We start from the raw sequence: 27189 nt of genomic DNA on the forward strand, positions 1-27189 counted from the left end.
AATTTGATAAAGGATTCATATGACACAGTGATTTCTTTTGATGCTCCTTTGTCATAAGATCTTTAGACATGACATACAATTTTATAAATAAAGCTAGCTGGCCTCTACTTATACATTGTTCAAATTACATTATGGTCTTTGAGATTTTTTTCCCATTGATCCAGCTAAATCTTGCTTGATGCTTTTTTAAATAACTGTTTATCAATGAATTTCCAGTAACCTTCTGGCATTTCAAAATTGCATATTCCCTGGATAAAAATCGTATTTGTTGTAAATATAAAACCTCCAAGTTCCTAAAGATATATCTTATGCACAACAATAGCTATGTGACATATTATTGGCTGCCTTGATTTCTACCAAGCTGTGTACATTTCCTTTTTTCATACTTGAACCTATTTTTAAACTGGGTAAGACATGCTATACCTACTGCATTGATAGTCTGCCAATTACTTAAAAAGTATAATATTCAAATATAATATCTCTTCAGTGAATAATGTTAATTTTAGCAACTTTATTCTTAGTTGCATAATTTCATGTGTCCTATTATATCAAATGGAATATTATGAAATAGAGTATTATAAATTATTTTAACAATAAAAAATTCTCCACAACACTCACACATGCTCTTTTTATTTTCTTAATAAGGGACAATTCATTTCTCATTACAGCTCACTTACAGTTTCAACTAAAATACAAAAAGTTTACCACAACCAGACTTCTTAATATAAGTTAAAATGCTTGAATATTTTTCTCATTGTGAATTACCTCAGGAGATGCTTCAAACTAAAACAATACTTTCTAATGAGTAATCTGTTAGTAGACTTGGTGGAATTTTCGTAAGTAACTGAACTAAGAGCTAGCAAGTAGATTTGCAATGTCACAGAGATCAGAACTGATTTCATTTTTATCCTTCCACCCTACCTTTATCTCGTGTTGCTACCATTGTTGCTTAGATTTCTGATTCATGTGGTACTGTGGTACTTTCAGTCCTAACTCAGAAGGTCTCTAAGTATTGGTCTCAGGAATTCTATTCGCTACCTGCTTTCCTGGGCTAAGATTTCTCCAGAAAAATCAATGAATCCAGGTCTCAGTGAAATCTTTCAAGTAAGCTTGAGATGCCCTTACTCACCTGGACATTCAGAAAAGTGCAGTTGAAAACCTAGGGGCTCCTCCATTTTCCATGCTTCCCAGGCCTATTAACTTGGTCACCCACAAGCCAACATAAAAACCTGTCCTGTCCTGGATAACTACACCAAACAGTCCATCCTGAGCTAGCCCTCTCCTAACGCTTTCGCTCTACTGTTCCCAAGAAACCTGCACGCTGCCACTCTTTTCCCTAAGTTTTTCTTCATCTTCTCACCCTGATTGAAGGCTACTGGGCCTCTGATAACATAGCATCTCCGGCAACCCTCTCAAAAGAAAGTTGCTTATTCTACTCACCCTCTACTAACCCTGTGCCTCAGGGTTGGATGTTGTGGTTGGCATTTTTGTCCCTTGCTTTGGAAGAGTGGTTTCTATGCCTGTATCTAAAATTATTTTTTTCCATTTTTTTATTAAAAATCATAAATTTACGTAGGGTAATGTTGTTTGATTCATTGTTATTTTTTTCCCTTCCCCCCACCCCTCCCACCCCTCTTTTCCCTCTATACAATCCTTCCTTCCTCCATTCTTACCACTCTCCTTATCCCTAACCCTAACCCTAACACTAACCCCTCCTATCCCATTATATGTCCTCATCCGCTTATCACCGAGATCATTCGTCCTTTAGTTTTTTGAGATTGGCTTATCTCACTTAGCATGATATTCTCCAATTTCATCCATTTGTCTGCAAATGCCATAATTTTATCATTCTTCATGGCGGAGTAATATTCCATTGTATATATATGCCACAGTTTCTTTATCCATTCATCAATTGAAGGGCATCTAGGTAGGTTTCACAATCTGGCTATGGTGAATTGAGCAGCTATGAACATTGATGTAGCTGTATCTCTGTAGAATGCTGATTTTAAGTCCTGTGGGTATAGGCCAAGGAGTGGGATAGCTGGATCAAATGGTGGTTCCATTCCAAGCTTTCTGAGGAATCTCCATACTGCTTTCCAGAGTGGCTGCACTAATTTGCAACCCCAGCAACAATGTATCAGTGTACCTTGTTCCCCACATCCTCGCCAACACCTGTTGTTGCTTGTGTTCTTGATAATCGCCATTCTAATTGGGGTGAGATGAAATCTTAGGGTAGTTTTGATTTGCATTTCTCTTATTACTAGAGATGTTGAACATTTTTTCATATATCTGTTGATTGCTTATACATCTTCTTCTGTGAAGTGTCTATTCATTTCCTTAGCCCATTAGTTGATTGGATTATTTGTATTCTTGGTGTAGAGTTTTTTGAGTTCTTTATAGATTCTGGAGATTAGTGCTCTATCTGAAGTATGAGTGGCAAAGATTTTCTCCCACTCTGTAGGCTCTCTCTTCACATTACTGATAGTTTCCTTTACTGAGAGAAAGCTTTTTAGTTTGAATCTATCCTAGTTGTTGATTCTTGCTTTTATTTCTTGTGCTATGGAGGTCCTGTTAAGGAAGTCTGATCCTAAGCCAACAAGTTGAAGGTTTGGACCTACTTTTTTTTCTATAATCTGCAGGGTCTCTGGTCTGATTCCAAGGTCCTTAATCCATTTTGAGTTGAGTTTTGTGCAGGGTGAGAGATAGGGGTTTAATTTCATTCTGTTGCATATGGTTTTCCAGTTTCCCTAGCACCATTTGTTGAAGAGGCTATCTTTTCTCCATTGCATATTTTTGGCACCGTTGTCTAGTATGAGAAAATTGTATTTATTTGGGTTTGTGTCCATGTCCTCTATTCTGTACCATTGATCTACCTGTCTATTTTGGTACCAATACCATGCCGTTTTTGTTACTATTGCTTTGTAATAGAGTTGAAGAGCTGGTATTGCAATACCCCCTGCTTCACTCTTTCTGCTGAGGATTGCTTTAGCTACTCTGGATTTCTTATTCTTCCAGATGAATTTCATAATTGCTTGCTCTATTTCTGTAAGGTACATCATTGGGATTTTAATTGGAATTGCATTGAATCTGTATAGCACTTTTGGTAGTATGGCCATTTTGACAATATTAATTCTTCCTATCCATGAACATGGAAGATCTTTCCATCTTCTAAGGTTTTCTTTAATTTCTTTCTTTAGTGTTCTGTAGTTCTCATTGTAGAGGTCTTTCACCTCTTTTGTGAGATTGATTCCCAAGTATTTTATTTTTTCCGATGCTATTGCGAATGGGGTAGTTTTCCTAATTTCTCTTTCTGAAGATTCATCACATGTATAAAAATGCATTGGATTTATGAGCATTGATCTTGTAACCTGCTACTTTACTGAATTCACTTATGAGTTCTAAGAGTTTTCTGGTGGAATTTCCATGTTCCTCTAAATATATAATCATGTTATCAGCGAACAGGGATAGTTTGAGTATCCCTTTAATTTCGTATCCCTTTAATTTCTTTGGTTTGTCTAATTGCTCTGGCTAGAGTCTCAAGAACGATGTTGAATAGAAATGGTGAAAGAGGGCATCCCTGCCTTGTTCCAGTTTTTAGGGGGAATGTTTTCAGTTTTTCACCATTTAGAATGATATTGGCCATGGGCTTAGCGTCGATGGCCTTCACAATGTTAAGGAATGTTCCCACTACCCCAATTTTCTCTAGTGTTTTGAGCATGAAGGGATGCTGTATTTTATCGAATGCTTTTTCTGCATCTATTGAAATAATCATGTGATTCTTAACTTTTAGTCTGTTGATATGGTGAATGACATTTATTGATTTCCGGATGTTGAACCAACCTTGCATCCCTGGGATAAAACCCACTTGATTGTGGTGCACTATATTTTTAATATATTTTTGTATGCAATTTGCTAAAATTTTGTTGAGAATTTTTGCGTCAATGTTCATTAAGGATATTGGTCTGAAATTTTCTTTCCTCGATGTGTCTCTGTCTGGTTTAGGTATCAGGGTGATATTGGCTTCATAGAATGAGTTTGGGAGGGTTCCCTCCTCTTCTATTTCATGGAATACTTTAAGGAGTATTGGAATGAGCTCTTCTTTAATGGTTTTGTAGAACTCGGCTGAGAACCCATCTGGTCCCGGACTTTTCTTTGTTGGTAGGCTTTTGATGACCTCTTCTATTTCATTGCTTGAAATTGATTTATTTAACTTGTGTATGTCCTCCTCGTTCAGTTTAGGTAATTCATATGTCTCTAGAAACTTGTTGATGTCTTCGAGGTTTTCTGTTTTGTTGGAGTATAGATTTTCAAAATAGCTTCTAATTATGTTTTGTATTTCACTCGTGTCTGTTGTGATATTTCCTTGTTCATTCCGAACTTTAGTAATTTGAGTTTTCTCCCTCTTTCTCTTTGTTTATTTTTTCAAAGAACCAACTATTTATTTTGTTAATTTTTCTGATCATTTCTTTTGTTTCAATTTCATTCATTTCAGCTCTGATTTTAACTATTTTCTGTCTTCTACTACTTTTGGTGTTGGTCTGCTCTTCTTTTTCTAGGGCTTTGAGCTGTAGTGTTAAGTCGTTTATTTGTTGATTTCTACTTCTTTTGTTGAATGTGCCCCATGAAATAAATCTTCCTCTAAGTACAGCTTTCATAGTGTCCCAGAGATTTTGATATGATGTGTCTTTGTTCTCGTTTACTTCTAAAAATTTTTTAATTTCCCTCCTGTTGTCTTCTGTTATCCATTCATCGTATAATAGTGTATTATTTAATCTCCAAATATTGGAGAAGTTTCTGTTTTTTATTCTGTCATTTATTTCTAATTTCAATCCATTATGATCTGATAGAGTACAAGGTAGTATCTCTATCTTCTTGTATTTGCTAACACTAGCTTTGTGGCATAAAACATGGTCTATTTTAGAGAAGGATCCATGTGCTGCTGAGAAGAAAGTGTATTCGTTCTTTGATGGATGGTAGGTTCTATATAAGTCGGTTAAGTCTAAATTGTTGATTGTGTTATTGAGATCTAGGGTTTCTTTATTCAATTTTTGTTTGGACGATCTATCCAGCTGTGCAAGAGGTGTGTTAAAATCGCCTAGTATTATTGTGTTGTAGTCTATTTGATTTCTGGAATTGAGAAGGATTTGTTTGACGTACATGGATGAGCCAATGTTCAGGTCATAGATATTTATGATTGTTATGTTTTGCTGATTTATGCTTCCCTTAAGCAGTATGTAATGTCCTTCTTTATCCCTTCTGACTAGTTTTGGCTTGAAGTCCACTTTATCTGAAATGAGGATGGATACTCCAGCTTTTTTGCTGTGTCCGTGTGCATGGTATGTTTTTTCCCATCCTTTCACCTTTAGTCTGTGGGTATCTCTTTCTATGAGATGAGTCTCTTGCAGGCAGCATATTGTTGGATTTTTCTTTTTAATCCAATCTGCCAGTCTATGTCTTTTGATTGATGAGTTCAGGCCATTAACATTCAGGGTTATTATTGTGATATGATTTGTATTCCCAGTCATTTGACTCATTTTTGTTTTTTGACATGATTTGGTTTCTCCTTTATTTGGCTATTCCTTTAGGCTAGTTCCTCCCGTTGCTGATTTGCATCATTGTTTTTCATCTCTTCCTCATGGAATATTTTGCTGAGAATGTTCTGTAATGCCGGCTTTCTTTTTGTAAATTCCTTTAGCTTTTGTTTATCATGGAAGGATCGTATCTCATCGTCAAATCTGAAAGTAAGTTTTTCTGGGTATAAGATTCTTGGTTGGCATCCATTTTCTTTCAAGGCTTGATAAATGTTGTTCCAGGCCCTTCTAGCTTTTAGGGTCTGGACTGAAAATTCTTATTGGTTTCCCCCTGAATGTAATTTGATTCTTTTCTCTCGCAGCCTTTAAAAGTCTGTCTTTATTTTGTATGTTAGGTATTCTCATAATAATGTGCCTTGGTGTTTGTCTGTTGTAATTTTGTATATTTGGAGTCCTATAAGCCTCTTGTACTTGGTTTTCCATTTCATTCTTCAGATTTGGGAAATTTTCTGATATTATTTCATTGAATAGATTGTTCATTCCTTTGATTTGTTTCTCTAAGCCTTCCTCAATCCCAATAATTCTTAAATTTGGCCTTTTCATGATATCCCATAATTCTTGTAGATTTTGTTCATGTTTTCTTACCATCTTTTCTGTTTGGTCAACTTTGTTTTCAAGATGAAATATTTTTTCTTCAATATCTGAGGTTCTGTCTTCCAGGTGTTCTATCCTATTGGTTATGCTTTCTATGGAGTTTTTAACTTGGTTTATTGTTTCCTTCATTTCAAGGATTTCTGTTTGTTTGTTTTTTTTCAGTGTCTCTAACTCTTTATTGAAATGATCTTTTGCTTCCTGTATTTGCTCTTTTAACTGTATTTGCTCTTTTTCCTGTATTTGCTGTATTTGCTCTTTTTTTTTTTGATGCGATCATTTAATGCCTGCATTTGCTCTTTCATCTCCTCCTTCAATGCCTGCATTTGCTCTTTCGTCTCCTCGTTTGCTTCCCTGATTATTTTAATTATGTACATTCTGAACTCCCTTTCTGACATTTCTTCTGCTGTGCTGTCATTGGGTTTTATTGATATAGTATCTAGATTTGTTTGGGACATTTTCTTCCCTTGTTTTCTCATATTGGTTATATGTCAGTAATATTGCAGATTTCCTCTATTGGCTTATAGTGTCCCTGTAGATTTACAGTGTATCACCTCCCGGCCTTCAGTAGCCTGAAGTCTTGGAGTAACTTGATAATGCAGTGCTTCCAAAGAATGCTGCCCCTAGCCTGCTTCTGGTTCCAGGGAGAGAGACCTGGAGAGGTCTCTGGCTGCCCTACCCTGGTCCCAGAGGCTGCCTGCGGGTCGGAGGTCTCCGCTGGCTTGGGGACTTGTGGCTGGCTCTGTGTAGAAAGGCTCTCACTGGGCAGTCTGCTCCGAGAAGCTAGCCTAGAAAGGTGCTTCCCGCCAGAGGGAGCCGGGCTGTTTGGGGAAATCCCTGGCTGCCCTGTCCTGGTCTCTGAAGCAATCTGCGGGCGGGCTGGAGCTGACTGCGCACTGGTTCTGTGCAGAAAGGCTCTCACTGGGGGGCCTGCTCCGCGAAGCTGGAGAATCTGGCCCTGTGGGAGGAGCCCACCGCCAGAGTGCTCAGGGCTGCCTGGGGGAGACTCTATCTGCCCTGCCCTACTCTAATAAGCCACCTGAATCCTGGCCTGCCGCCTGGCCGAGCTTCATCGGGTGGTGGAGACTCACCCCGTGGTTCTATTTTAGTCCGAGTCTCTCAATGCCTCCCCTTCTTGAATCCTGGGTTCTGGAGCGACTGGAGATGCAGTCACCCTCTAGTCCGCCATCTTGGATCACCTGTATCTAAAATTCTTGAATAAAAATCTCTTCTTAGGCATATGACCTCCACTTTAACCTCTCTGTACCTCTGATGATCACTGATCACTGTCACCCACTTATAAGCTGAAGAGTTTAGAAGCCAGTACGTAGTATTTAATACAACCCTGGTAACTGCCATGTTGAGTGACTTTGCATCTGGGCATATAATCCATGAAAATGAGAGTCTTTCAGGGCCTTGGTTTCCCTGATTCCAAACACCTTCACCCCACTTCAGATACTCCACTCCCGACATCCTGCTCCCCAGCCATATCCTGGGACATTGTGTGACCCAACTCTTCTGAATTTCTGAAATCACAACTCTATCACTTACTAGCTGTGGCCATTGGCAAATTACTCAAACTCTCTATGCCACTATAGATGAGAATCATAATGATACCAACCACACAAGCCTAGTGTAAAGACTAAGGGGTTAATGTGCTTTGTGAGCAATACCTGATTCATAGAAAGCCCTATGTAAAGACTTAAAAGTTATTTTTATCATTGCAATTTTCTATAATATACTCTTACTTGATGGAGGGTATAATTATATCCCCACCCTTCTTTTTTCAACTGAGGAAACATTGTGTTATTTAGTTTAGTAAGTTTTTGGACTGGTTTTTGGAAGGGGACATTGTAACTAGGGATCCCATATTTAAGAGACAAGGAAAAAGATTGCAAGAAACAAAAAGCGAACAGTTCTAAGAAGTAGAGAGTGACTAACAGTGCTAAATGTAAGAAAGTTGTCTTGAAAATATTCTTTAGTTCATGTTGTTTTAACTCAACACCAGGGACTCCCACGTGTAAACTAATTAATCACCCAAGAGTCACTGTGCCTGGAAAAGTTCACAGATGAGATTTCCTTTTAAATTCATTCACTGAAACAATTGGGTTGTGGTGAAATTTACTCAGCTCTACTCCTACTGGGAATTTCATAATCATGCACATTTTATTTTAATATTTGACTCCAGTTTAAAATCCATCTTCTAAGTTCATTGCATTATGTTGTTTTTAATTTAAAGGAATCTGTTTATTCTCCATTTGGCAGCACTGTAATTTTTGTTTGTTTTTTGCTAACTACTTCTCACCATTCCTAATGAACTGTATTTAATCAATATCATCTTGTATGTCTCCTAACATTTTCAATCTAATATTTTTTTAATTAAAGAAAATAGACTTTATGTAAATTTCTCACTAAGGATTTGTAAATCCCTGAGCATCAGAAACAGATTACATGGCATTGTCCTTTTCCTTCTCCTGGTGTGGTAACATACACATAAAAGGCTTGTACATTTGGGACATTTCATGTCAACTTTGCTTTACCAGTCCATGAAGCTTACATTCCCATTGTTAAGGGTAATTTAAGGGGAGGATCATTTAGAAAGTAAGCCAAGTGATTCCTCTTGCATCTCAGCTCTTTCTAATGTGATAGCTGCAAACTATGCTGCTGTCCTTTGTCGTGGATTTCTACATAACTCTGGGCATGGTGCCTTATTTAACAGTTCCCTGGTGTTGTTTTGGAAAAGTCCTTTGCAGAAAATGCCAGAACTCGGCTTGAACTCTTGTCCCCTGTCAGGGAGAATCTTTCTATCAGCGGGATTTCTCAGCTATTTCAAAAATCATTCAGGGCTTTACTGGTAAATTTTGTTCCTGTGGAATATGCCAACTGTAGCTTACCCTAATTGTTCTTCCTATGAGCATTAGAAACAAAAAAATTTCATCAGGAAATTTCATTCTTTGCTACATCTTTTATGTAGAAATCTTAATTTTAACTCACTAATTCACTTCTGTTGCTTTTAAATGCACTTTTAAAAGCTTCCTTTCACATCCTTTCACTTTAATGAAGATAATGAAATTTTCTTTAATAACAAGAATTTATTTGCTAAGTTAAGAATTAGTGTACCCTTGGATAAGATAAGAAATTTCTGTTAGTAAACAGTGAAACCAATATTTGAACACAGATGATCTCCAGAGTCTAAACATATAACCACTGTGCCATATTTGATGAGGAAAATCCCAAATTCTAAGTCAATATACCTCCTTAGGATGCTGTAATGGTAACTATTCTAATAACTGGATTAAGTCAATTATTTACAGTCATGTCGAGTTCCAGAAGTCCACTGTAAGTTAATCATTCAGAATTCAGAATACAATACTAGAGAAAGGTGGTACTCTGCCCAACTCACAAAATCCTATTTAAGCTCTTAGTTGAAACACACTGTATTTATAGTAGCCAACTTACAAGTTACAGTGGGACAATACTGAAATCAAAGAAAATATAAAACAATATGAAATTTTGAAAAATGTTTAATAGTATTGCTTGAGTGGATGTTAAATTTAATTATAACATAAAAAGAAAAAAATAAAGATCTTGATAGCAAGAAAGTCATAAAAAAGGAATTCAGATCAGGTGTATTACAAAGCATGATAATGTTTGATGAAGCAAAAAAAAATTGCAAGCTGAGAAATTGAAAGCAGTCAGGTAGGAATGGGAGAGGAAGAGGTGGCACCCAGAAAATGTTTTGAATACACGCATTATTAACAGGTCATAAATTCCAAGGGCTCCTATAATTGCTAAAAACAATATATTTTGTGGAGAAACACACACACACACACACACAAACATTTCTACTCTCTGTCTGACCACCCACCATTATATTAATGATAGCGCTGGATGAGCCCAAAGACACCCATACCTGCAGGCCTGTGGAGTAGTGCAGTCTCCTGAGTTTTCAATGCAGGAAAAAAAGAGAATAAATGTGAAAAACAAATCCTGCCTGTCTTAAAACTCCAACCAAATGTTTGGGCATCATCAAAATGGAGGTCTGTGGGCTTAAGTGGAAGTAATATGATTCAGTTGATTGATGAGGTAACTTACATAAAATCTACTGTAACTTGTGCAATACATAATAGAGTACAATCATAGTTATTACTAGGCAAAACTCAGGTACTTCCTTAACACCTAACCAAAAAAAAAAAAAAAATAGTGTCTATATACTTAGTGTATTTGTATTTCAAGGCACTTTTTGAATTTGAGGTTAAGATAGGTACAGCATGGCTGCCCAAATTTTGTCTTTCATTCTCTTTGGCTGTGTTTTTCTTCATTTTTCTCTAAAATAATTACTTTCTTTGCCCAAAATGCATGCCTGCACACTAGCTCTTCTGGAACATTTTAATCTCAGACCCTCTTTTTACTCTTTCAAATAATTAAAAACTCTCAAAGAACTTTGTGTGGATTAAATCTGTTGATATTTTTCCAAATTAGAAATTAACACTAAGCAATTTAAAAATTTTTTACTTATCCATTCAGCCAAATATAAGAACAAATTACTTACCATGACACACGGGACACCTTTCTTACAATAAATAAACCATAATTTATAAGCAAAAACACTTGACAAGAAAAATAGCAGTTTTACATTTTTATAAATCTCTTTAATGTCTTAGCTTGATAAAGGGCAGTCAAATTTTCATATCTACCTCTATTGCAATATGTTGATTTGTTTGACATATGTGAAGAGAATTCAGCCTCACATAGATATATAGTTGAAAAATGTATGCTATGGTTTGTATATGAGGTGTTCCCAAAAAAGTTCATGTGGCAATGCAGAAATGTTCAGAGGTAACATGATTAGACTATGAGAGATGTAACCTGATCAGTAGATGAATCCACTTGGTGGGTTAATAATTTGGATGGATTACTGAGTGGTAACTATAGACAGGTGGGACATGGCAGAAGGAAGGAGGTCACTGGGGACATGCCCTTTGGGAATTGAATTTGTCCCTGGCTCCTCCCTTGCTCTCTGCTTCCCAGCTGCCTTAAGCTTTTCTCCACCACACCCTTCCACTATGGTGTCCTCCTTTATCTCAGACCCAGAGCAGTGGATCAGCCAACCATGGCCTGAGACCTCTGAAACCATAAGCCTAAAATAAACTTCTTTTCTAAATTGTTCTTGTCAGATATTTTGTTGCAATGACTAAAAGCTAAATAACACAACATTAGACAATTTTGCTTGCCTTTTCAGATAATTGTGAATAGTCTTTGATATTGTTCAGGTTTGAATATGAGGTGTCTCCCAAAAGTTCCTTAATTAATTATTAATGCAGGAATTTTCAGATGAGAAATTATTGAATTGTGAGAACTGTGTCCTAATCAGTCCATCCTAGTTTGAATGGACTGACCAGGTGGTAACCAGGTGGTAGGCCAGTAGGGTGTGGCTGGAGGAGGGGGTTCAATGGGATGTGCCCTGGAAGGGATGTTCTTCCTGTGGCCCCTTCTGCTTTCACGCTTTCTGCTTCCTGATACCATCATGAGCTGAGCAGCTTTCCTTCACTGGGCCCTTCCCCCATGATGCAGTTGAGTTGGCCATCTGTGGACTGAGATGCCTGAAACCCTAAGCCCCAAATTAATTTTCACTCCTTTAAGTTGTTCTTGTCAGGTATTTTGGTCACAGAGACAAAAGGTTAATGAAACCTGAACTCAAGAAGTCACTGTTTCTCTTAACTTTCAATTTTTTAAACTGAAACATATAAATTTAGATAATGTACAACTTATTTTGAAATAAGTGTACATGCTGGAATGGCCATGTTGTGCAATAGCTCCTTTGAACTTATTCCTAACAAATTTTGTGTCCTTGACCAACCTCTCTCCACTCTCCAACCCCAGTCTCTGCTGATCACCATTCTGCTTCCTAATTTCTATGAATTCAACTTTTATAGATCCCACATACAAGTAAAGCAAAGCATTCTTTGTCTTTCTCTGCCTGGTTTATTTCACTTAATGTAATGTCTTACAGGTTCAACCATGCTGTTGCAAATGACAGGATTTCCTTCTTAAGGTTGAGTAGTATTCCATTTTTTATGAGTGCCACATTATCTTCATCCATTCATCTGCTGTGGAACCCTTAGATTAATTCTATATCTTGTCAGATGAACAGTGCTACTATGAACATGGGAGTAGATATCTCTTCAACGTGCTGATTACATTTCCTTTGAATTTTTGCCCAGTAGTGGAATTAGATCACATGGTCATTCTGGTTTAAATTTTTAAGTAACTGCCATGCTGTGTTCCATAAAGGCTATACTCATTTACATCCAACAGGTAATTATTTCTTAAAGGTGAGCTGTGATGTGAAATCTTAAGCTCTATCAATGAACTTCTCACATTTATATCCATTATCTCTCTCGTATTTTGTATAGACTTTTTGCCTATGTGTGATTTTATTACTTCATGCATTGGTTGCTTGGTAGGTATGCATTTACTGAGTTAAGCAAATCCTCCAAATATTGACACATTTTACTTTACAATAATAAAAAATGTTTTTGTTAATATAAACATCAGTATCATCAGAAAAGTCTTTTATATTTTGAGAAGTTGTCACATTCATGGTGGCAGATGCAAGCTTTCCAGAATTCTAATTTTTAATTAAAATTTCATTTTTATCATTGGCAACAAATACTGTCATTTCTTTTACTTAAAGTGACAAGTAAAAAAATACTTGTGAAACACTCAAACTTGAATAACTATAGTTTGTCAGTCTTCTTTGATTTAAAATGACATTCCATAAAAAGCAGCTAGCCCAGTTCACAGTCATTTGCACAAATCCTTTATATGCATGCATGCACAAACATACTCCTTGGTGTGTGGCAAAAGTGTGTTATGCATGCTTCCCATTTCATTACATAAAATATTAAAAAGATACAACTTTGATGTTGAGATTTAGAAAAATTAATGATTTTCCCCATTCCATCAGGGAAACTGAAGTGAAATGCTTATTTTTTAATTGCAGTTAAAAATTAGTAGCAGTGCGACATAAGAAACTCCCTCAGTTCTTAGAGAGAGGCTAAAATTTTTGCTCATCATTGCTCTTGAGCTATCAGTGCAAGTGGTAATCTGGCCAATAAAGCTGGTGATGTGTTAGCATCAGTATGAAAATAGTATTGAACTTGTGCATACCCTGACAAAGTCTCGGGGACCCCAAGAGTCCATGGGTCACACTGAAATGCTGTAGCACAGAATGCCTATTTCTAAATGTATCTTGTTTTGTTTTATTTTAAAATATCTCCCTCCTCACCCACAGTTTTTAAGCTTTTGAGCTACAGGATCCAAAGTCACAATACCATAGAATATTCAATTGTCAACTAAAATGCAGATCATTGAGGTTAATTAAAATGAATTTAGTACTTTGCTCATGGTTTTGAAATATCATAGGAGATATTGATGATCAGTGAATAGTTATTATGGGGTATTGTCATCAAGTCTGATTTCCAGGTCTTTCTAAAAGGAACCTATAGAAAAAAGGGATGGAAACGGTTGGCACCTGCAAGTTGTTCAGTAGCCTTATCCAGGCTGATCTCCTAAATAAATAAATGCTATATTTACTTACACAATGCCTTGCTTATTCAATTGCAATTTATTTCCCCTTTAAATTATCCCAAGAGAAAGGAAATGACTGGAATTATATTCTAATATTGTGCTAAGAGCAAAGAAACTAGGTATATCTTCAGCCCCAAGTATAATTTGTGTCACAGCCAGTCATTATTGCTATCATGGCATATTCCTGTGTTTACTTTTAGCAAACAATTTAATTAAGTGTAGTTCATTGCCCCCCTCCAGCTACTCTTATCAGATCTTTCATAAATGTAAAACCACTATCATCATCTAAAAAGTGCTGCCCATGCAGGGGAAAATTTCAGGAAATAATTTATTTCTACCCCAGAACTAGAAGGAAACGAAAGTACCCAAGTGGAAAAAAATATACAAAGAGGTAAATCTCTTAATGATAGTACAGTTTCTAGTCCTATAGCAGAATACCTAAGACGGGGTGATTAATAAGGAACTGAAGAGCAGATGCAGTGGTGTGCACCTGTAATCCCCGTAATGCAGGAGGCTGAGGGAGGAGAATAGCCAGTGTGAGGCCAGCCTCGGCAACTTAGCAAGGTTCTAAGCAACTTAGTCACTCTGTCTTCAAAATAAAAGTAAATAAATAAAAAGTGTTGGGAATAGAGCTCAGTGTAAAAAACAAACAAACAAAAAAGGGCTAGAGTAGAAGAAACAAAGCACAAGAGGCAGCCTCCCTTTATCACAACCCATTCCCTGGATAACTAACTCCCTCCCAGGAGAATAAACCTACTCCCAGGAGAAGAGCGTCAGTCCTTCTTCACCAGGTAATCACCTCATAGAGGCCCACATTTCAGTACTGCCATAATGGTGACCAAATTTCAACATCAAATTTCTAAGGAGACAAACCATATTTAAACATACTAATGGGTAAATATGTAAAATAATTAAGATGCCATTCTGTTTTTGCTGTCAAATGCTATTAGGCCAAAGATTAGCATACAGCTGGGTCCTGCCTCCACAAAGCACATCCACCCAGCCACAGTCTGCTAGTAGAGTTCTCTCTGATCATTACCACATGGAAGCTGGCCTGCCTGTCATGTATGGGTGCAAACAGTTTTTCTCAAGATGAATTCGTATTGCTGGCGCTCACGGAAGCAAACTTGAGAAGCCACAGAGCAGTTTGTTACATTTTATAGTCATTCATGTAAGTGCTACAAGGATTTGCTCATGGGCTAACTGCCCATTCATCATCCATAGGCAGATGTAAGCAGGGAAATAGCATCCAGGAGTCGCTTAATAATATTAAATTGGAGTAAGGGCAGTTAGCAGGGTCACTCAAATATTTGAAGGCATAAGCTAAGCATATATTTCTACGGCAAGGAAAAATTGCCCTCAGATTCTTTTCCATGTGAACTGGACATTGTCATTTTTGCTAATGACTGGGAAACTCCTCTTGATTTACTAGAAAGAGTTAGCATTGCTCATTGTCAGACAGGTCCCAGGCATCTCAGCTCTCTCTACTTCTCACTGTTCTATGTTACTTAACCTTTTTGGCTAGAGTATCACTGGGAATTAAGTGAGGTAATGGGTATGGAACACTTAATAAAAGGCCTGACATATGGTAGGATAGCAGTAAGTATGAATTCCTTTTCTGGCTCTTGCTCTTCTAGGCTTCTGGTGTGGACTTCCTGTAGTTCTCATTAACACCTAATTCCTTCCAGTCAGCTAATACCCTAGGTGAAGAAGTTATATAGGTCAGTCTTGTAAATAACGGCTTCTTCTTACTGAGTACTGTTCTAGGCATTGCACTTACTAAATTGTTTCAATACATTCTCATGTACTCCTCACAGCAACTCTGTGGCAAGTGCTATATACTTACTCTCCTGTTATAAATAAGACAATGGAGACAGGAAGTTTAGTGAACTTACCCACCTGGAAAACAGTGGAGCTGAGATTGGAATCTAGGTCATGTAAATCCAAACTATGTTTTTAGCTGGTACCTGACAGTCGCTGATCTCTGACCTGCCTACCACCTTCCTTTATGTTCAGGGGAACCTGCATACCTTGGATCAGCTCACTATGTGTAGATTTGTAGTTTAATTCTCAGAGAACACATTAGTTCCTACATTTCTGTGTTCTAGGTATGGACATGTTGCCATCACCTTAATTCATAAGCATTTCTATTTGTGTAATTCACAAATAAAAGGAAATATGGTACTCATGCCCACAATAAAATGAAAAGTTTATTCCCCTACTCAGAATAATCTGTTTTGACATTTGATCTTGGCATACAATCATATTTTTATTAAGTATTTGTTGATCATCTGCTAATTTCCAGGCATATTTCTGGGAGGTAGACATTCAGCCTAGATCAGGAAATCTCAATCTAGGTACAATGATATTTCAGGCAAATAGTTCTTCATTGTGGGGAGCTTTCCTGTGCATTGTGCCATATTTAGCAATATCCCTGCCCCCCCCCAGCCCCACCACAGACACACAGAGCTCTGACAACAAAAACTGTCTCCAGATATTGCCAGTGTCCCCAGAGAGGGGCAGCAACATCACCCATGGTTGAGACCCAGGAAATGGCATAGTAATGCAAAAACTCATTCCAGCCAAGGCTTTTAGAGTCCTTCTTGGGTTGAAATTCATAATTCATGATCAAGCTATAAACAGGTCTTGATTTACTCCACCTCTAGAAAGGAAAGAAATACAAGTTAAACCTGGGATGGGCGGTAGTGTCAAGTTCTTATTTCCACTCTGCTTTCATGGGATCTCAGCATTTCTCTCAACTGGAAAATGAAGCAGGAACTGCGAGGTCAGCTGTCTCCCCAACAGACAGCACCACAAAAGTTGTGACATCACCAGCTCCATTTTGCTATGTCCATTTGGTTGCATTCTTCTGAGGTTTCTTGAGATGGGATTGGGATGATAGTTTCAAGGTCCTTTTCTGCAATCTAGTGAATACATGAAAATAAACTTTCTTTTAAGGTATAGATTATTGTGTTTTAAAATTTCCACTAAAGCCTTGGATGCAAATTTCTCCTAACATAAGTTTCAAAATGTCAGAAATGATTGTTAACCTACAGTTGGATGATAGAAGAGAGCAGTCCTTTTGATGTTTTCATGTTATCAACAACATTTCATCTGTAGCTTCCTTCTCTTTCCACCTTGCAGACCATTTCATGACCCAGCAGCCACATGGTGATTTGCCTGGCTCCCTGCCTGCGTGTCCCTCAGCCTAGTTCTGCCTCCCTTCGCTCAACACTGGTGCAGAAATGCAAGCACCCATAGACTGACTTACGGTCGTTTCTCCTTAGAATATAGACAATTGTCCTTCAGGTTTTATTCTGAATTCGTGCTCAAGGTCGAGTAGCTGGTCCCTGTCACAATGCCCACCCTCTGTCTCTGTTCCAGTGACTGCAGCTTTGTCAGGATGACCTAATGCCCACAACACATATCTTCACTGCTATTCCACAGACTTTCATTCTTTCACTTGTGTTCATCCATCCCACAAACAGGTATCAACTGTATCAGGCCACATTCTAAGTTCAAGTTCCCACCTCTTGACATGCCTACCAATCTTTCTAGACCTCTGGCTTCTTGCGTACCAGCCTTTGCCCAGCTGCCTAGAATGTTTCCCACACTTTGCATCTAAGTCAGGCCTGATGGTTTGCTTCATCTATATAAATCTCACTAGAGTTTAGATTGCTTCCAGCTTTGAACTAGCTTACTCCAGAACCAACTATACCCTATTTTCATATGAAAATCTCAAAGATTTTTCTTCAAAACAGTTTTTTCTGATTTTTGGTTTTGTTGCAATTTGTTTTTCCTGTGGACTTTTAGCTGATTTTCTTGGGATATAAAGGGTTGATTTGTCTTAGAGGTTTTGTTGTTGTTGTTCTTTGGTTTCCTTTTTAAGAAGGAAATTGAAACTTGATTAAGTACTGTCAATTCACATAGGTACAAGCTGAGAGAAGAGATTTCATTAATAATTAATTAATAATTGCCGTGGCAACATATACTAAATGTTGTTTCTAGGAAAATAAATATGAAAATAAAAATCAACCTAGAATTACTGATTCCTGTATATTGTGTTAAGATTTGCCTGTGCTTTGGAACCTTCATAGAACACACTTTCTTTTGGAATGTATTTGATTGATAAGAAACTTTAAACATTGTTTTCACCTCAGTGTAGAAATACAGTGGATTTGATTTTTTTTTCTTTTAGTGCTACCAAAATGAAATATTCATTTTTGCATAAAAAAAAATCAACCTAGAATATTTCTAGTACCCAGGGCAAATAATGTGTGAACACAAAGATAAGACAGTGACAGTAAAGTCTATTGAATCATAGAGTCTCAGAAATCTATGAAAACTTAGGCACTTACCAAATCCTGTACTTAAAAATAATTATAAAGATGAATTATGTGATAATTAATGAGAACATTTATTAAGTAATGTCTGTGTACCCTGTTATGAGCAAGTAAAATGATGGATGTAATTGATTCCTGGAAAACTGTCCTCTCTAGTTCCTGGAACTCACCATGACCACAGCAGCTCAGAATATTTCAGAGTATGTTAGAAAGCTCATCCATTTATCATTTCTAGACCTTCTCCCCTCTGCTTTATGCCTTCTGAAACCAGACTCTACAGGTCCATTCTCCCATCACATGATAGCCATAGCTATTCATGTGACAAGGACAATCCAAATAATCTTGATTCTTCTCTTCTCCAAGTTAGACAATATCAATATTCAATTATCCAACCATCTGCTTATAGCAAGGGACTCTTTTTCTGGAGGAAATCCACTAATCCCTTGACCCGATTCTTGCTCTTCTCTCAAATATCATTGCTTCTAAAAGTGTGACCCAAGGAACCAAGCACTGTGTTTTAGGTATGAACTGAGGAGAATTCATTCTCTCTTTGGATCTTTGGTTTATTTTAGCATAAATAAGTTGACATGTGAGACTGAAGTTTGGACTATAAAGAGACAGAAAGGACAAAAAATGTTATGCACCAGAGAACTAAATTTAATAGATTATATTCCATAGTTTTATTTATTTATAGTGTGCTGAGAGTTAAATAGTAATCCCTGAAAAACAGTCTCATAGAGCAAAGTACTGGCAAACTGCAACCCCCCAAATAGGTATGAATATTGTTTCTAGTACTGTTACTATTTAGGGATTGTACTATATTCAGACCTCTCGTTGAATTGATTCCTAGCTGCCTTTCAACTCTATGTATTGATTATCACCTAGATAAGAGCAACTACTACTACAACAGGAAGAAACTTTCTCCTGAGTTCTCATTACATCCTTTTCATAGCAAGAGTCTTTGAGGGACCACTGAGGTATTCTTGGAACCCACTGGAGCATCTACAGCAGAATCAGATGTTGCCCTAGGATGCCAAGAATGAAGGCTCTCTGGAGCTATAAGCTCCTTAAAAGGTTCTCCTTAAAGGTCACCCAAATCAAAGCAGGGTGGCTCTGTATAGCTCCACTCTCCATATTGGGATTTTCAGGGTCTTGAGAGACCTCACTGCTTTGAGGATGAGCATTTTCATTGCTATTTAAAACTCTTGAATGCCATTTAAGTACCCAATCTTACTACCTTAGTGGAGGGAACAAAGTCTCCTGACAGGAAACCAGCTTGCACATTCCACAGCACTTCCACTGGCTTTCCTGGGGAGTCATATTGCCTTGGCTCCATTGCTAAGTCTCTTTTCTTACAGAATTCCAGCCCTCCCAGAAATGTCACTCTAGCACCACCCTGTACCATGCTTGCTGAACACTAGCCTGGAATTCATGCTGGTCACTAGCATGCCATAACTCAGCTGCAGGCTGTTGCAATACTTCTCTGGGTATTAAGTTGGGCTGGAGCCGGTGACTCAGGGGAGAAATTTGGTGGCTATTTCTGGTGACATTCTTTAATCATGGGATATGGCCAGTCTTCAGTGGGCAAAGGGACTATGTACCTTAATGCAGAGTACTAAAACATGTCATAGAGCTCAGTTCACTAGGCCTTTGTTGTGTTAACTATGAGGACTTCTAATCAGAGCTCATAGATTCTTATCTTTGGTGGTAAAAGAAGATTTGATAATATCTTCACTGGACAAACCAGAAATGTTGACAACAATTCACCAGCATCCACAAGTTTCATTTTCTAGACTATTTACCAGAAGCATTGACTTTTATCCCAATTTTGTCCTTAAACACATTTAGATGATATGATGCAAACTCTCTTTAGGAACTGGGATTATGTTTTCTGATCAACATTTTAGAACTAGCTGCCAACATGAAATCTTAATAAAATTATTATTATATAAATCATAACAATCCAGTTGTATACTCTTTAATTACATGATTTGCTAAATCCCCATACCTTATTAAATATCCCCGTCATATATTGTAAAAAAATATAAACTTCTATAGCCTAAAGCTAACTGCCAGACCACAACTCAACAGCTTATCCAATAGTACATCTTTCTTCAACTGTATATTCGAATGCTTCTCTAAATTATCTATCACTCTTATAGTGGCCAATGCAATTGTGGAGGATAATGGAAAATAGGAATAACATATTTCAAGTTCACAAATAAGTTAAAACTCATTTGAGTAAGTACTTTCAGCCTTCCCTTGCCAAATCCTAGTGCATTTATGTTCCTTTAATATCCTACTCATGCTCTGATAGAATCTTAAATAAGTAGTAGAAATAAGCACATAGAGATTGAAACTAGAGAAATTCCAGAGAGAGCCAAATACCCACAAAGCCAAGTGATTCATGGAATATGTAGGAATTGACTATTATTACCAAGAGAATATTTTTGTGAAGGTTATGATGGTTAAAAATCTTTATATTTATTAGCTGAGTTATAGCAAATAAAACTACATGGAAGCTAATAAAATAACATTAAAATATTCCAATTTAAACATGATCATTATTTCAGAAGTCTTTCTGGAATGACAGACTTTGAAACATCCCTAAATCCTACTAGGGAGCCAGAAGGCTCTCCAAGGCTTTGTAGTCACTTAAACATCTCTAAGTTTATTTTTGAGCTCAGGTTTGATTTAGTCACTATCGATGTGTATACTTGCAATCATCATCACTAATACTCTAGAAATACACAATTTGGCGCCTCATTTTATAATCTGAAAAGAACATCAGTGACATTTTACAAAAATTTCAAGCAAAAGAAAACCATAATTTTTAGTTCACTTCAACCAGTCTTTTTTCTTCAGCCTAATATGGATATAAAATGCATCTGGCATTAGCGTTTCTTAGTATTGCTGCAGCTTGCTGGAATGCTTAGACCTTTGCACAATGAATCCTTTATTACAGTAAATATAAAAAGACATAATATTCTAAAGAGCTCATCACATTCCTTCTAATGTTCCTTGCACCCCAGAACACATTTTAATATATACTAAGTATTTGAATTTATTTTCAAAATGGCAAATTCATTCTTTGGATTCTTGCCCTTTGGGAGTTCTTAGTGCATATTTGTGAGGTTGTGAACCTGGTGCGTTAATTATGATCACTTACCCACTGGAAGAAAACAAAGTCTTTGACTAAGTCTCTAAAGCTTATTTGACCCATAGCTTTTAAAATGATGTGGGAGTTACCTTAGAAATATGGATTTTCATAAAGCTGGACACTAGCCTGTATATTCTGATTCTAAAAGACATTGTTGGGCAGAGGGGAAAGGGGCATGCCACATAGAGGACTTTGTTAAATTAATGGTGTGATTTTAAAGGTGCTTATTATCCTCAATATTTGACACTTATGGTGAACCCTGGATCTAGCCTGTAGGGTAGTTCTTTTTACTGCTTATAAGATTTGCATGTGGATTTTCAAGCCTGTTCACAAAATTGGCAAGGGCTGAGAGTGTCATTAATCCCACCCTGTAATGTGGGAAAGTATTTAAGAATTAATGTTGACTGAGGAAAGAAAAAAATTTAGATTTTGTTGAATGGATATTAGCTTTAGTAACTTACCAAGCCCTCTCCATTCTAGACATTCCTATTCATAGAAAAATCTAAAAGTATGTATCTATGTATGTAGAAGTAGGCAATAAACCTCAATAAGGGATCAGATAACACAGGCAGAGTGTATGCACTAGACTCACAGGAGGTGGCAGAGTTATATCAACCCCAGAAATGGAAAAGGGCTTCCTTGATGGAGCCTTTGGGCAAGCACACTCAAACAATGTCTCTGGAACAAATGGGAGTCTCTTAGTTATCCAGTGTCTCTTCTAGAAGACTATGAGAGGAGGCAAATACAAACAATTCAGAGGTTTCCTCAGCTGAATTGACTTTTTTAACCTGCCTTACATTATCTTTTATTCTTTCACTCATTTCCTAGTCTTGTAATTATTTTGTGAAAAAAAAATGTGTCCCGTTTATTAATATTTCCTCTAGACACATTTCTATCACCTAGTCTCTTAATCTCACCTAAAGATCCAGAAATGGAGGTGGAGACATAAGTTGCATCCCCTTCCTATTTTTGTTTATCACTACATGGCATGTGATCATTTTAACTGCATATATATGTACTACTTGGCTGGCATTCATTTTTATTTCAAGTCATGTCTGTTTTCCTGCCTTTTCAACAAGCCATACCCTTTAAATCAGCATTTCAAAGGGCTATTGTATCAGTTACTTCAGAATTAATCAAAAAACAATGCAACATTCCTCGTTATATGATGAAAAAAAGCAGTAAAAAACTGGGCACATTACTTAATTTCCTGTCTGTCATTTGTCTATTATACACTCAAAAGTTATTTGTTAGAATTACCAATAAGCTTGTTTTTAGAAGTGTTTTTAACTTGATAGTTTTAAAATTAGGAAGATGTGGCTCAAACAGAGAATAACACAAAATTAGGTTATGTTTTATACATTATTAGAGGAAAAATGTATTTTATATTAAGGGTTGGTTATAGCTGTCCAAAAGTCAGTTTGAACTATTAGGCAAATGACATGAATTTACTAGGGTAGTAATCAATAGTTTTAACATTTATACCAGATGATGTACCACAAGTCAATATTTAGAATAAACTGGACACTTTAGATTACTTTTATTTTAAAAGCAACATAACATCAGGAATACTGAATTTTGTTTTAAAAGAATTAGAGCATATACCACATATTCAAACAACTTTTTATTCTCTATAAATCCCCATTAGAAATTAATCAATTTTATGTTTAAGAGGTCCACAGAATTCTGCTAGGAATTGAGATGAATCAGGATTTATATTTGACTGAATGGTTCAATGAACCTCATTAAGACACACACCCAGGATTCAAAATGGATAATATCCCTAAATTCTAACATGTTTTAAAACCCACAAATGAGGTAGTAACTGTTATTACAAATAAATCCCATAATGTCTCCACATACCAGCAATGTTTCTGGTCAGTCGGTGGCTTTTCTCCATGAGGTGTTTCTGAAAATCAGGTCCCTTCCTTGCATTTAGGATTCTGTCATCCTCTCAGATCACAGGGTTCTCTATTTCTAACTTAAAACAGGGGAGGAGGGGAAATCTCCTGAACACCCAGGAAAACTTTATTCCAGCTGACACAGAAATGGCTCCCATTACCTGTGCTCACATCCCATTAGCTGGAAATTAATCACATGATTTCATAGCAAGGAGTCTGGGAAATGTAGTATAGCTGTGTGCCAGGAAGAAGAAAACAAGTAGTGGTCTTTGCTACTCCTGCTGTTTTGTGTGGTTCTAAAAAAGAGGACAGGTGTCAACCTATTTGACACTGGTGTCTAGATCTAGCTTTATCACTAAAATTGTGACATATTAAGAGATTTTTAACCTCATTGCCCTTTCTAATATTTGGTCTCACAGTCTTAAAGAAAAGAGGTATTAAATAGCCATACAAATAAATATAATATCATCACAAATTGTGATTAATGGAGGCTCAGTGAGAGTTTGGACCATGCTTCTTTGGCACTCAGAACAGTTCTTGATGCAAACTAGGTGCTCAGCCACAGGTGCTCAGTGAATGCATGCCTACATGCATGGAGGAATGAATGGATGAAGATATCTGAAGGAAAAGAATAGGTGCTGTGAAGGAATGTAACAAGGAAATTTGAATTAGTTTGGAGATCAGGGAAGGCCTTTCTGATGAAATGATATTGACATTGAGGAATGAAGAAATGTAGGAATTAACAAAGGGAAGAGTTGCCTGGTGGACAGAGTTGTCTGGCAGAGGAAGCAGCATGTTCAAAGGATCTGAGTTAGGAAGAGACTAATATATGTAAGGAACCGAAGGAAGGCCATTGTTGTAGGAACCCACAGAGGCTGAGTGGTAGTGAAAACCAAGCTAGGAAAGTAGACAAGGGCTGTCCCTGGCAAGTCTTCTATGATATGTTCAACCTTTTGTTCTTGTCTGAAGATGCAATATGAATCTAATGATAATTAGGATGATCATATTTTCATTCTGTGAAGACTGTGTTGAAGTGGGGGTGTACGTAAAAGTAAAGTAGTTGGGAAAGTATTGCAGATTATCTAAATAAAATGACTAGACCAGTACAGTGGTTTAAAACAAGCCGAGAGCAGAGCATATAGATTTAAAATACATTGTATAGGCTGAGAAATTGGAGTAGATGGACATATGCACCAATAAATCCCCTGGTCCCATACTGCATTATTATTCTATTGCAAGTGTCACTACAATGACTATGTTGCCAATAGAAATAGAACTTCCAAGATGATTAGTTTTGCTTCCTTCAGATTCTTTAGAAACTTTGTCCCAATTCAAGATTTGCTCAAAGATCAGTCAAATAGTAGGCATTTCAATGTAGGCTACATTCTTGGAGTATCTGCAGAGCTGGGGAGATAGCTTAATGGTAGAACACTTGCCCCTCACACAGGAGGCCACAAATTTGATCCCAGGACCACAAAAACAAAAAATTTGCTTCAGATAATATTACACAGCCATTTCCTTTTCTTTAAGAAATGAATTAGATAAATTCATAAATAGAGTGGAGGGTTGTATGTGCATGCATGCAAATACATCTTTGAAAGTGCCTCAAGTATTTTACCTTTAAGAATGTATTTATTAAAAGATAAACTTTGGACCATCTCTCATATCTTGCTAATGTGTACTTGTACTGTTGGGTCTGTTTTAATTTTCAATTTAATTGTAGGAAGTAATCCACAGATTGCAATATTGTTAAAACTTTATCCTTAAAGCCAGTTTTTTGCTCTTTCAGAGTTGGCTCTAATGATTTTGGTCTTTATTGGCTTCTTTGGAGATAAGAACACTCTGTTCAGAGGACTGGCAATTTGATGCTCCCGAATTCCACTCTGCTCTCCTCCCTCTCCCCATTCGTTCTTGGGCTTACAGATTAATCTCTGTCTGTGTTTATCATCTAGAGAATGGGCACCACGGTGATTTCCCAGAGGCATTGGGAGGATTATGTCAATGTTTATCAATCAGCTTTTAAGATGATATGGGGATTTGGGTAAAGGGATATCACCAATTTAGGAATAGATATGTCTGCAAAATGACTGCTATCCACAAACACAAATGCTGTCGAGACCTGGAAGATTTCCTGTGGAGATGTTATTCCCATGGTTGGGGAAATACTTCTGGCAGGTTCCCTTCCTCATTCTAAAGATAGAGCCTCAGTTCTGAGATTCTCTGGCAATGATATTGACATGCAGTAAATACTATTTTTCACCTAAATGCTATAATTTTCGCCTAAAATTCACTGTTTTGAGTTACAAATTAGTAGATAAAATTTGTTAATGACCTACTGGGAAAACCAGGAATTAAAAAAAATTTTTTTGGTTCTTTTCTGATAATCACATTGATGTTATAACCTTCTATTTTCACTTCATATTGATTGGGATATCCCTCACTTTCTCTTTGACATGATTAATCTTTATGTGCATTTTATTTTCTTTTTTTTTTTTCCAAAAAACTTTACAGGCATGTCTTTTTCCCCCCAGCTCTTTCTTATCCCATAGCCACCTCACTTCATGATGATGCCATATGTAAAGGAAAGAATAGGAAACTGAGGCAAACTTATAAAGTACTTTTGCTGTTGTTTTAGTTTATGTGTAAGTGGGATAAGAATATAAAAAATTGGAGTGGTTTTCTTACAGATTCTGGGCAAGTTATTTGCATTACTTCACTCATCCCTAAACTTCTACTTCTCATGCTAGCCAAAAAATAGTCTAGGACTCCAAACTTGGATAAAATCATTTGTGCAGGGGAACCTGAGAGTTAAAGGAGTGCTACCTTTAAGCTTCCTCATTACACAGATCTCTGATCACAGTGCTTTCTGACACCTGATACAGAAGATGAAAATCCTCACTTCCTGAAAATCAAGTGTTTGAAGAGCAGAAGTTGACCTTCCAAGCATCCCAGTTTACTTCCAGGTCAATAAATAAGAACCTGTGCAGAGAGACCAGGAGTCAGGTGAATCTTCCCTCATGGGTGAAGGTTCAGTTCTGTGAATCAACTGGAAAAAATTGAAGGAGGCATGTGAGCGTGTGTGTTGTGTTGTTTTCTCTACTTGTACACACCTGCTTTGCGCCTGCTTCTTCTGTTGGGATACAGTCTTTTTATAGTAATGGTGTAATTAGATCCATTCCCCTTGAGCCACTCTTAATCATCTTTTCGACCTGGAGCCAATATCTCTACCTCAAAATAGAATGAAAATTCAGTTTCCTAGCTTGTGGCTCCTATGGGTGACTCTCCTTGCATTATTGAGCTTGGAGACACTATACTATACTATACACTAGACACTATACTATACTAGACACTATACTAAACCCATGGATTGGGTGTTAAAATATATCTGTTCTAATGTCAGTAAAGAATATAAAATTAGTGCCTTGAAACAGTTTCTTGTTTCTGTCATATTTTTTCTATTAGTACACCAAGAGAGGTACTATCAAAGAATGTCATTATTCTTCCAAATGTACATTAGTAATTTTTATAGCCCTACGGCTCATGAATCATTGGAATGTTAAAAATTATTTTCTATTTTCAACTTACTCCTAATAGTAAGTAATATATCCTTTCATGGGCCCAAAACTTACCTCTTAGAAATGTACCAGTATTTCCAGTGGGTAAGTTTGTTGTCATCTTTTCCAGACCATTCAAAGACTTGGAGCCTACACATCTTTTTTTTCCCCAGAGAACCCTGTATTCTTTTAGTCTGTCTTTATATAGGTACCACCTATTCTCATTAGATACTTCAAATATATTTTGTGAGCTATGGCATCCAGAACTACCAGAGGTATTAAAGGTGTAGTTACAATGGTTTATAGAATGGTAAGATCTTATTTATGTGCAATTGCATTTATGATTTCATTTCCTTATTAGCACTACCTTTCTAATAAGATTACTATGAGGATTAAGTGAGATGATGCTTGGAAAGTAATTAGCACAGTGGTTGGCATGATAAGCCCTCAATAGAT

General features: G+C 36.9%; 1 protein-coding gene and 1 long non-coding RNA gene across 15 annotated transcripts in view; one reads left to right on the forward strand and one right to left on the reverse strand.

Annotated features, from left to right (window-relative positions):
• DTNA (dystrobrevin alpha) overlaps window positions 1–27189 on the forward strand; it is a 357757-nt gene that overhangs the window by 121649 nt on the left and 208919 nt on the right. The gene's annotated exons all lie outside the window — the stretch shown is intronic.
• LOC306642782 lies at window positions 105–26481 on the reverse strand. Its single transcript, XR_013758686.1, has 3 exons — window positions 18019–26481; window positions 7382–17811; window positions 105–1520 (listed from the first exon to the last, which is right to left on the reverse strand). It is a non-coding gene; the product is annotated as an uncharacterized lncRNA (long non-coding RNA).

Source organism: Sciurus vulgaris (genome assembly GCF_902686455.1).
Source record: "Sciurus vulgaris genome assembly, chromosome: 13".
In the NCBI taxonomy this organism is placed as follows: Eukaryota; Metazoa; Chordata; class Mammalia; order Rodentia; family Sciuridae; genus Sciurus; species Sciurus vulgaris.